The sequence below is a fragment of the Merops nubicus genome, unplaced genomic scaffold (assembly GCF_000691845.1).
Source record: "Merops nubicus isolate BGI_N331 unplaced genomic scaffold, ASM69184v1 scaffold18728, whole genome shotgun sequence".
Lineage (NCBI taxonomy): Eukaryota > Metazoa > Chordata > Aves > Coraciiformes > Meropidae > Merops > Merops nubicus.
In genome coordinates this window covers 16018-28897 of record NW_008626572.1, presented here as the reverse complement: position 1 = coordinate 28897, position 12880 = coordinate 16018, and the positions used below count along the sequence as shown (strand labels likewise).

The window sequence follows — 12880 nt, the reverse complement described above, 5'->3', positions numbered from 1 at the left end:
GTGATTCTGTCTGTGTCAGCAATATTAACACGGGGACAGAAAAAAGGCACTATGGAAGAGAGAGTGGGTAAATGAGTATGTGATGACAGAGCAGCTACAATTCTGTCTAGTGACGTTTTTTCTAGAATATTGAGATGTATCTGAATTCAAGAAATTTTTTTCCTGAAATGCATTAATGAGAGGTTACCTTAAGTCCTGAGAGACTGTTCAAGAAGGCTATACTAGAGGATTTGCAAATATCACTGTGTTTCTGGAAGCTAATTTTATGGAGACTGTAATGAAAGCCTATAAGCAAATATCACTGGTGTGTTTTATAAGATTAAGCTCCTGTTTTATAAATGTAACACTGAAAATCTGATTATTACAATTATCTTTCCACTGCAGATCTTGCTAAAATACCATTGCAACAGTCCTGCATGAATTGCAAAAATCTAAGTTTAGTTAAGCATTAACAGATTCCTGGGGAGAAGGGAAAATGTAGGTCACCACTGCATGGATGGGAGCAAAAGTTGATCTTTTGTATGTGTGTTGGCTTCATTTGAACCTCCAATATAAGATTTTTAAAGTCTCCAGGGAAATGAGGTCTGTTGCGTGACTAAACATAATTCATATTATTGTATTGAATTGATTAGACTGAAAGTAATACTATTAATTTTAAAGGTTAAATTAAAGACCAGCAACAATGTCCTGAAGCTGAATGAATGCTGAAGTTCAAGTATACCATATCTTGCTGCATGGGTGAGATTTTTAAGCTGTTGTGAAGTTCAGGATAGATCAAAATAAGTTCCCTTTTTTTCAGTAACATCATGGCAAATGCAAGTCAGAGTTCCTTCCAAAGTTCAGTTGCATCCAGTATGCTCTTTTTACTTTATGTTCTTGAGTTATCATACTAAAATCACCTTAAAGTACTTTGCATCAGTTAATTTGGTAAAGTTTGTTAAGCATAAAGTAAGTTATAGGCACTATGAAATGCAAGATACCAGTGGTGTCTCCATCTCTCTTTCCTTAAAGAACTTTAAATTCTGGAGTCCCAGTTAACACTTCAGTATAGAGATGATGAACTGCTCCTTTACGTGGGAAACATTTGTTCAGTTTACATTAATTTTGCTACCAGTGAAGAGAGGATTAATTTTGTTTTCCCTTCCCAGAAATTTTTTTTGTTTTTACTCCTGCTCTACTTTGATACTTATCTGGAGTATTACTGTCCTTGCAACATCACATTGGAATTTCATTGTGCACTTTGGAAATGCCTTGATGTTGCTAAACCTAACATAGTGGGATTCTATAACACTATGAATGGGTATGGGGAATCTTATATGAGGAGATTCCCTCAGTAGCCATGGGCTACAGGAGAACATACAGCTGGCTTAAGAAAGAGATTCAGGCTAAAAAGAACGTGGAGAAGAGCAAGACAAAAAGAATTTGAGGTGGGGGAAATCCAGCATAGCAGTACATCTTACACACAGTATCTACTGCTACTCAGGTCCAGATAAAATTTAGAACAGCTCCCAGGGAAAAAAAAAAAAAAGGTTGCTTGCTTTTTCAGCAGGTAAAATATTTTTGTTACATTTACTCTTGTGGCCTCCAATCTGCAAAAACTCTTTTGAAATTAGAATGAAGTTCTATAGTGTTTAATTTTACAATAAAGCATTTTGTTGCTATGCAGTTCAGAAAGCATGAAGAATGTACCTTTGTGATTTCTACTTAAAAACTTAATAGTCAAATACATGTATGGACTGCAAACAAGCACATCGCTACTGCTTCAAATGGAAGAAACTTGCAAACAGAGAAAACAAAACTTAAAAACAAAATGTAGGAATTCCAGGACTCCTAAGGTAATCAATATTTTATTCTTGACCTAACACTGTGTGCACATTTATGCAATAAAGTTGACCTGAAACAAGAATGGTATGCGGGAAGAAGTGCTACAACAAAAATTGGCTTAACTTGTATGGACTGTTAATTACTTTGTACCTTTGGTGAAGGAGCAACAAACAATTGACACTGATCCAAAAGACTATTCTCTTTCCAGGGCTTTTCCATACAAAAGTACTCTGCGAATACATTTATATAAGCCAGAAAAATAGTTCATCTATGTTTACATAAATAATCTCCAAGGACAATTATTTCCATACCTTTGTTTCCTCTTGCCCTCCTTTCTTTTGCATACTTTATCATCTTGCTGAGAGATCACTGTGAAGTAGGACTAGCAAGAACAGTCACCACAAACTGAACTGTAATTATAGTATCTTCCAAATAGTAAAGAGTTTTTTTCTGTACTGTTGTACTCCCTACAACAAACCGTATTTTAAACCAAATGTTTCACATTTTTTTCAGAATATTTCTGTCACCTTTGCTGTCCTTCTGGCCTGCTTGTAAATAGCTTGAATTTCCTTCAAACCTTCTAACACAATCTTATAGCAAAAGTTTGCTATTTCTGAAAACTGAGAGGCATTTTCTTTACAAGCTTCTAAGGACACTCCAGCTTAATTCAAGTTAGGAGAGGAAAAAAAAAAACACAAAAACCAACACAGCAACAACCCCAAGAAATTAGGAGCCCAAGACTGCTTTTTGAGTTGGTAAAGGACCTGAAATTCACATTTTCAGGGAAGTCAATGTGTATGTTCTTCAGTGTTGTCTCAGTTCCAAAGCATTTGCCTAGAAAAAATTCCATATTACCAATGGTTCACATCCTTAGACAGCTGGAAAATAGTTAATTTAGTTAAGAATTTGTTTGATTCGGAGGAGGTTCAATAATATCAGTCGCCTAACTTAATCAAAAGCAGAGTCCTCAAACTGTAAAATCCTATCATGGACTCTGGTCAATACAAGGGAAGATTTTGAAGTGAGGGGTGCAGGGAGAGGAACTCTTTCCAACCTGGTAGTATTGGTTATGTTTCAAAGCACAGGAGTTTTAAATATGAATGGACAATATATGAAGTGCAATTAAATAATGAAAGTATAAAAGTGGGTCATAACAGATTTGTTTTGACAATATGTGTGCCAGTTGGTTAAGTACATAAGGTTAATTACATAACTCAAAAAAAAAAAAAATCTCTGTCACTGGTTTATCTTAAAGCTTCCCTGGGCAACCCCCTGCTTTTGGTAGCATTTGTCAGGTAAGATTATCCACTGGCCAATAACAACAAGATTTCAACCTGGGTTCTTCTTTCAGACAATCTGTTGGTTCCAAGGCGAGTGCAATACTTCCATGTATCCAAGTAATTGAAAACAGAACATTGCTATCACAGCAAAACACATTCATTTAGCCTCTGCTTCTCCTCTTCAATTAAACACTAAGTTTATATATTACTCATTTATTTAATGGATGTTAAAACGTCACTTATACTGAGAACCACAACTGAAATAATCTGGTAATTTATTTCACAAGCTAACTACAGATAACGTCCACTTTGTTGAAATCCTGGCCTAATAATGGAGAATAACATCATACTAACTCTCCTTACTGAAGTGTCCTGATGTTAGGAAGCAACCTCTGTTACTATGCTTTCTAAAGTTTTACTCCTAAAACGTACCAAACATGGATGGATTTTTTACCTAACTATTTTGGGGACATTTGCTCATTTCTGTTCCAAGTCCCAGAAGAGACTTTGACAATAAATGTGCATAGATTAGATTTAGAAAAGTTCATACAGAAAAAATAAGATTACTATAATCTGAAGTATTTTCACACTGATATTTCCCAAATATTCAAAATGAGGAAAAGCAAACCTACTTCATTGTGAAAGGCTGATAAAACAATGGAACGAGTAAATATTAACTTAGATCTGATATTCTGTTTTGTGAGAAGCAGAATAAAACCAAGTTGTAACATTGCTTTTAGAATACCTCAAGCTTCACAATGTTATAAAACATTTTAAAAGTGTCTAGTAAAAAACTTACTATATCAGGAATTAAACCTCTTTAATTGGATAAACCAAGTACAGTGTTTCATTGATATTAGTGTGAAAAAAATGCTCTTCATTTTATGGCAACTTGATGTCATATACTCAGGAATACTGATACTATTTTTCTGACTTGCTTTAGATTCTGATTTTGGTTCTACAGAGTAACAATACCATAACTACTGACACATCCAGGCTTAGACACATACATAGTACAGTGCTACATATCACGCTCTTATTACAGAAAAAATGAATGATGAGAAAAGACATGAAGAAAGGAAAGACAGCTCATCACAGCACTGAGATACCCAAGAATGGAAATCAGGGAGCAGAAAAGACCAAACATTGAGGCACACCAGGATTGGAACATGGGATTTACTGTTGACTATAAAGGAAATCCTCACAGCAAACTAAAATCCATTTACATTATCATTTATGATCACTCAAGCAGAAGGCTGTACACAGATTGAACACAGATTTTAAATGAGATTTAGATTCAGACATTGAATTACTTTGTCCAAATCACTGATTTATTCAAATGATCAAAGAACTCCTGTAAGGTAAAACTGCTCTGGAAAGGAGGGATGCTTCTAATCCCAGTGTAAAACATGCCCAGTCAGCTGTGATTGTTATGTTTCATCCTCCTAGAAAGGACACGGAGTGGTGAATAGGAAGGGATTAGGAAGTCATACTGTAAATACTAAACATGAGAGAGTGTGTGTGTGTATTCTTCAGCATTTAGCTATACCTGTTTTTATAGAATGACTTCAAAACACGCAATGATAGAAGACAAAGTAGCAAACTCTCAAGATTCTTTCATGGCTCATGCTAACAAAAAACCTCAAAAACGTAAGAACCCAATATATTAAATCATTACCATCATTTAATTATATCCTTTGCCATTTTATACCATAGATTGCTTTAGGAAAATCAATACTCCAGTCTCCACTGAAAATAAAGGCTGTAAGGGACACAAAGTGGTCCTCTTTATCCAGAAGTTCTGTGCTTAAAACCATCCTCCATCCACCTTTGATGGAAGGTATGTAAAATAGTTCATCTTGCTCTTCAGCAAGCACAGGAGCATCTTAAATATCAAATGCATGCTATTCTGGGACAAGGTGATCTTGGTTTCACCTTGTGACACTACCCCACACTGAGTAGCTTTCTTCACCTCTGGATAAGTGAAATCGCAGGCTTGAAAGCTATTCATATCCTTGTCCCTTATGACAGTCCTAATGACTGTATAAATACTGTGCAGAGACCCACCTTAGAAGGCTGTCTAGCCTCGTGGATTCAAAACTCACTCTTGAATCCAGGAAATTATTGATTTAAATTGAAAAATTACTCCTTCCTTGTTCTAGTGAAGATCCCTAAGCTGGCTAATGCAATCACTAATGTCTGTTCCAGACAGCTCAGACAATCCCCTCAGGGGCAGAAAATGCCTGGATGCCTGGTGACCAAAGCCTTGGAAATTGTGAAGTCTTGCAGCCCAGAGAGACATGAAAAGCTGTGTGAGGAAGACTGATGTAAGCAACCTTAAAAATGGCATATGCCCTTGCTTCTCCTGCCTCTTCAATCACAGGGAACTTTGTATTTGTCTAGCATGACAGTGAATACACCAACAAAGCTTATTAGCTCTATCTTGCCAGAAAACTACATGTTTAATTTATAATGAAGCCAAGAGGCCTCACAGTTGGCTGTTTTCCCAGATCCTTTCAAGAAACCAGAATTTGTCAGTCCCACTGCCTATGAGTAATGTTCCATCTTGCCAATCAAGAGGTTATCTCAAGGCACAAGAAGGACATAATATTAAAATGACTGCTCCTCTTTGAGGGATGCTAAAAAAAAAAGGATTTCTTCCATGACATATTTGCTGAATTGTAGTTCCAGTTTTCTAGAGCATTGGAGCACAGATAATACCAGAAACTCCAGTGGAGTTTTCTTGTAACTTCACTATTGGTATCAATCTTACGTGACAGTATTAAAGCACTGTGTATCAGTTTAAAACCCTACACTAGCCAGCTACAACAGCTGAACTACAGAACTAACCTCACTGACCTCACAGTCCTGCTTTCCTTTTTCGTTTGAACCTACTTATATAAAAAGAGGATAGGATATTCATTACCACAGAAAAAAAAAAAAATCGAGTACTTAAGTTACTAAGGGCAACAGGCAAGATTCTCTAATAACATCAATATAAATTGAATGTTCCTCACATTATTAGATCTCAAAATAAGAAGTTGGCGTGCTATCTTTAACACACATCAGAACAAGATTTGATTTTTTAAAGTAATATTACCATACATCTTGGAATATAGGTACATATGCTACATATGATCCAGATGTTTTATTCTTATCGTGTTATCACAAAATGCTCCAAGCAAAAGACAGGGTTATATAAAGCAGCATATTCTCCATTTGCAAATTCTAATTTATAGTATTGGCAGGCATAAAAATTTATTTTGAATCCAGACAGTTCCTCTAACATAGCTGCTGCACTGGTAAACATAACTGTGCACTAAAAATTACTGTAATTGCACAATTTTTTTTGTGTGTAAAATTAATTTTTCAAATTTAACATATGCCTCCTCCACTAGTTTAGATATCCCAAATAATTTACCAAGCAATCTTCAAATGCATGTTAGGCATCTATGAGTAAATTCGCTCTCAGATTTCACTGCTCTCAAGTTAAATAAAAGAGATTCTTATGCAACCCTATTCAAAAGGTGTCTGGACATGGTCCTAGGCAACCAACTCTGGATAGCCCTGTGTGAGCAGGGGGGTTGGTCAAGATGACCTCCAAGTCTCTTCCAACATTAACCATTTCATGATCCTGTATAGACAATCTGCCATAAAACTATAAATGCACTGAGCAAAGGTCCTTTGGAATAGAAAGTCTCATGTTTCCTCTATCAATGTCCAATGTAAAATGACATAAATGACATAAAGCAATTTATGACATAAAGCAACTCAAACTCATCACTATAGTGCCAAGAATGCCCAGGAGGCCATTTATTGTTTTCAATAACTAAGTATGAAGTACCCAAAAAACAAAAGGAACTTTCATCCTTTTGATAGAAGTGGTCTTGTACTGTTCATTACAACCTAAACAAGGTAGGCTATAAATTCACTGGCGAGACCCTGTCATGGTTACAGGGGCTGGGACCAGTGTATCCTTATGTGGGTAGAACCAAAACTGTGTATTCTATACTCTCTATGTCAGTGCTCATGGGCTGTTAAGAAAATCATGGGTAGAAGCTGCCCAGGACAGACCTCACACCCCAGGCTATAACAGATAAGGAAAGAGGTTCAAGGTCAGGGGAGATGTTAACACCTTCCCACCCAGCAGGAGGAGTCCTCCCTGTTAATGGGCCCATCCATGCCTCGTCCCATGACTCATACAGAACTCCCCCCAGGAGCTATTTCTGTTTAATGGACCATCAAGGACCCACTGCATGACTCATAGACTGATATCAACCCATTGTGAGATGCTCCACCCAGGGGGAGGAGCCAAGTGCTCCCACCTGGACATAAACTGGGGTTCAGTACAGCACAGGGGGCCTTACCCACTGGATTTCCAGAGGACAAGAGCTACCAGATCTTTCCTACGAGACCACTGTTTCATCTGGACTGCTACCACCACCCTAACTACAGAGTATCAGGTTGTATTCTGACTCTGTTTGTGGTTTTCCTTTGTATTATTGCTTTTATTTTTTTTTCTTATTAAATTGTATTTCTGACTTGGAGTCTCTCACTGGTTTGTTTTCAAACCATTACAGACCCATAATAGCACTCAACTTAGAGCTGTGAAACCTATGTTCCTTTGGAAACCAAAAGCCTTCACAGTGACAATGCTGGAGTGCACTTGAAGCCATAAGGCATCTGCCATAACTGGTCCGTATTAGGCAAGAAGATCAAAAGTACATTCCTTGGGTCACTCCCTGGAGAACACACTGTCACCTTTGCCAGACCCTGTAAACTATGGACCATCTGCCATTGAAAATACCACCCAAAGCTAAACTTGGGTACCTTTTAGGGCCCATATTCCAAATGAGAAAAATGTGTATTATATGGCTCAGAAAGAATCAAAAAAGATCAAGCCTCACATGTTAAAGCTTCTCCTCACAGGGCAGGGATCTTGCTGACACTGAACCTGAAGTTGCTGTAATAAACTCTTAAGATCTGCATGGTAATCAATTACTTTTAAAACTAAACTGGCAAAGAGTTGAAAAGTGGTATGAAGAAACTGAGTTATTCCCCTGCCCTAATAATGTCTTATTAGCTGGGCATTCACAGAAGAGAAAAAAGACACATCATGCCATCGGAACCGGGCTTGCAATTGTTCTAAAAAGTCTCAATGGATTTTCAGAGAAGTGGAAAATCAAAATGGAAGGGTAAGCATTCTACTTTCAAAGATGAAAAGAAATTCTGTGTTGTGTCCTCATTTCCCAAGTGGAAATAAAACAACTCATCTCCTTCCTGAATGGCAGAAATGAAAAAATCTCACAGGATAATTATGCTAAATTTGAACTCACATAATGGAGCCTCTTCAGTCTTCTTTGGCACTTTCATTGATACCACAAGATTTTATCTAGTTGTATTTTTATGGAGGTGAAGAATTCAAAGCTTGTCTATTATTTCATATTATTACCCTAACCGATGATAATAAACTTATCTAAAAATCCCATCTCATATGGTAAAGCGATTCTGAGAAGTTATTCCTGAAAAGAGAAGGGACTCTAGCATCTTGGAGACACACGTAAACAAACTACAGAACAGCACCTGGAAATTTCTAAAAGCCAAAAATTTCAACTGTTTTGTTATGTTCAGTGGTAGCCAGCAAGTCTAAAACAGAAAGGCTGGAATGAAAGAAAAAGCAACAGCAGACGAGGTCTGATACTGCTTCAGGGACATGGAAGGACAAGTCAACATGACCCTCCAGGACAAATCTTTGAGGTCGTGTCTGTCAGTTCTAATAAGGAAGATAGCACAAGCCTGTGGGGATGCTAGGTCTTTCTTCTGGTGTTTGAAATGTCTGGATTGGGTTTGGAACCAATCCAGTGGCATGCCTTGAGACCTGGAGTAAAATGAGTAGAAGTATGGCTTCTTCTGACAGAGAAAGAGATTTATAGAAATACTTTCCTATTTTGCACTGCTTGTTAAGCTACAGAGTTCATCTGTCTACTACTTCATCAGTCCTAGCTGAGTAGAAAGCCCAGCATATCTTCCTTCTACCTCCTAGCAGAAGCTGGGCCGATGAGCAGACCCATATGATCCTTAAATGTTCATGAAGTATTTCTTACCATTAAGGCTAAGACATTTATTTTCATTTCTAAGCTTTCTGAAAAGCAGAGTGCATTTACTTCCTCTGAAGAAAGGTCATGCTTCTTATCCAGAAGGGCAGGAAAATTATATTTGGAGTCTTCCCGAATACTAGCTAAACAAGTCAGCACAGCCACAAAACCAAACAAAAAACCAAAACCAGAACCAAACCAAACAAATCTGTATTCGCCCTTTACTTATCACAAGTCAATTATCACATAGTGCATGGGGAGCTGTCAAAAAACACTGCTATGTTCAGACACTAAAACTTGCATTTGATTTGCCTGCAGCTGCATTGCACAATGAAGGGAGTGTTAATCCCCCACCCCAAGACAAAACATGGACTCCCCCCAAAGCAAGGGGGAATTGATTCACTGCTTTTTGCCTTTCCCTCCCTCCCTCCTCCCTCCTTTCTTTCAGGGCAACTGCCAGTTATCTTTTGTTCTAAATGCTATTTCTTGAAAATGCTTTGATTGTAAAGTATTGGTATTTTTCCCCCCACCCTCTTCCTTTTCATCCTGGTCTACCAGCACAGATGGACAGATGTGGCAAAGAGAATAATGAAGCACATTTTTATGTTTTTCAGGTTCAGACTTCAAAGTTGCACAGCATGTCACTATTTTATTTTCTGATATACTCCCCTTACCTAGAGTTCTATCAACTTAAAATGAGATTCTATGCAGGATTTATTTTCAATAAAATGAGAAAAAAAATCCTGAAGCTCTATAAAACTCAGTTTCTGCATTACATTTTCAGACATAAGACTCAACTTTGTTCCTGTAGTCTCCAATTTACTAGCATTTTCCCTGTTTCTATTGTCTCAAATAAAGGTTCTACCAAGCAGCACCACTGCAGGAGCTTAGAACTGAACAGATTCCACAACTTAAAATGTGAAGCATGTGGTTTCCTCAGCAACCTGGAAAATGTATTTTGATACCTGCTGGGTATCAGTCGTGATGACAATTGTTACTTTTTCAGATCTTTGTTGCTTATAATCTTCTGTGTATTGTACTGAATCTCTAATTATCCAGTAAACTTTTATTACTTTCTTCATCTGGATTTTAGAATGACCAGAAAAGTATAGTGTCTAGTTCACCACCTTTAATCAGTACAACAAATATATTAATAGTTCATGAAACTAACTATGCAGTGGCCTACATCAATGAATCCAAACAGAGACATGACAATAACGGGTGCATTTTAAATCATTTTTGTTCCAACAAGAGAAATTGCAGAAATTTAGTACAGCACAATTTTGGGCCGCACACCAAACAATTTCTTGTCAGTATTATCAGAATAGGTGATTTCACATCTAAAACAGTCAGAGAAAATAAATAAAATTATGACAGAAGTCCAAATGCCCCGAATAGTCATATATCATTTGGCTATGGCTACATTACTAGTAGAGGTGATCTCTAAATTTCAGAAGAAAGTAAACAACTTTTCCTAAATAGATAAGTTACATAAGTTAATAATTTTTCAATAAATTATTTTCTTTTCAACTTCGTTATGATTTTAGCTTTTACTGCAAATTTTCTTTTTATCTAGCATTAAAAAATAATTAGTGTTCAAACTTTAGTTCATTATATTACCCACCTCAAAAATACCCTCAAATCTGAGTATGTTCTGAGGAAAGGGAACTTGGTAATAACTGATTGAACACTATCTACTAATTGAATTCTTAATTTGGTTAACATCCTTCAGCATCTCAACACCTGTACCCAATAACCTCCTCACAATTGCAGGCAACAGCTACACGCTGCTGTTTCCACATAGTCTTAGAAAAACATTTCTTAATGTAATACACAAGAGGAAAAGCTTTTCTTCGTGCCATGTCTTTCATAGTCTTTCACTGTATTCAATTAAAATGCCCAAGTACCACTTAAATTATGCTGATAAACTTAAAACATGTATTTAATATCAGATAGCTAAGACAGTAAAAAAAGAAAACCATACTATCTATGATCTCTGAAATACTTCAAACTCTACCATCTATATTTTCAATTTGAATATACAGATTAAAAACTGATCTGTCTGAACATACCAGTTATAATCAAAGGGAGAAAAAAAAAAGAGTATTGTGCCTGGAGGCAAAAGTTTTAAGGCTGCACATTTTCTTTTAATGACAATACAATTCTGAACTCTTCTGGAAGGTCTGAAAGACAGCATGTGGATAAAGTACACAGCCTGTTTTTTGCTTTAAAAAGATGCACTCTAGAAATGCAAAAAAGAAAATGTAAGTCACCGTTTACAAACTTTAAGAGGAAAACATTTAAATGAGAGGAGCTACAGGCTTCCAAAGCTCCAGGCAGAAATAGCTATCGGCATAGTCAAAAAAAGATAGGCATATATATCAGATAAAAATGAGACTTCATCATTTTCTTTACCACCTAAAACAGATTTTATGCAAGTTCTCATGATTTCTACAATATATAGAGAAAATCAGACCTGTCCTTCCATAGGTATTTTCTCATGCTTTGCTTTTCTGTGGAAAATGCTAAAGAGAACAAGAAAATTCTAAGCCAAATCTATTGGAAAACCCAAACCTAGTCTTACATTCCAGGTCTGGAGAACCAATTAAAAAAATCCATTGAAGACATCAATCTTAAAACTTTCAAGGACTGTATTTGTGCTCAATCACTCCAGACTACACAAAAAAAATATAAACAAATTCCATATTGCACCACAAATCTCAGATAAAAGTATTGTCAGCTTTATTCTCCATAAAAATATTATAGGATTGGTAGTTACAGAAACTCAAAAAATAATCTTTGGAATCAAAAATCTCACAATTTAACTGTTCTTGTTAAAGGAAATGCTTCTAACAGCTTCAAGGTTGAAGCATATTCAAATATCTAAAAGTGATTTTAGTTAGCAGCAGGAAATAGGTATTTTTCTTCAGACAGGTTACTTTTTTTTTAAGAAGCTCAGAGATAGGCTTAGAAAACAACTTAAATTGCAGTTTATTATGGTAGTGTTATCCTCTTTTGAGCTATCTAGCAGATTAAGACCTCAACACCTTTAAAACATCTAAAAGCCGGGGCTCTTATTTTCCAACCTGAAAAGACCAGGTACTTTACTGGAAATCAGCAGCAAATGAACCTCAAAAAATACAGTAGCCGCATGAAGAGACAAGATGAAACTGTCTTAACGTGGCTTAAGATGGTCTCAAGAAAACAAGTTTTAAAAAAACAAGTAAAAAGAGAACATATAGCACTGCCTATAAATGAACCAATGAAAGATCATTCTAAAGAGTTAAGTAGAGCTAATAAGAAAACATGAAAAAACAACAGTGTATGAGTAAATGGAAGTAAAACATCCTCATTGACATTTAACATTTACACAAATGTCAGATTCCCCACTTCTTGGTTAAACATTCCTCTTGTATCTGAATCAATGTTTGGAGTGTGCATGACCAATTTTGAAAACAAAAAGAAAGCACAGCACAAAAATTAGAAATCTGTGTTTCTAAAAAGATGAACAGTCCAAAAATGAGATTATGAAGAATGGGAATTGGGGCTCTGTTCTAGAATTATTAATGACTTATTTATGGCTAAATTCCATGCCTGAACTTCCATTCCTGCATGATGTTTGCTGCACCAGAATTGAACATGACCTAAACCCTCATGATTCATAGCTATATGCTAAAAGAA

General features: G+C 36.3%; 1 protein-coding gene across 1 annotated transcript in view; it reads right to left on the bottom strand.

Moving 5' to 3' along the window:
* LOC103778476 (ELKS/Rab6-interacting/CAST family member 1) overlaps window positions 1-12880 on the bottom strand; it is a gene marked incomplete at its 5' end in the record, with an annotated part of 47287 nt that overhangs the window by 21187 nt on the left and 13220 nt on the right. The window lies entirely within an intron of this gene.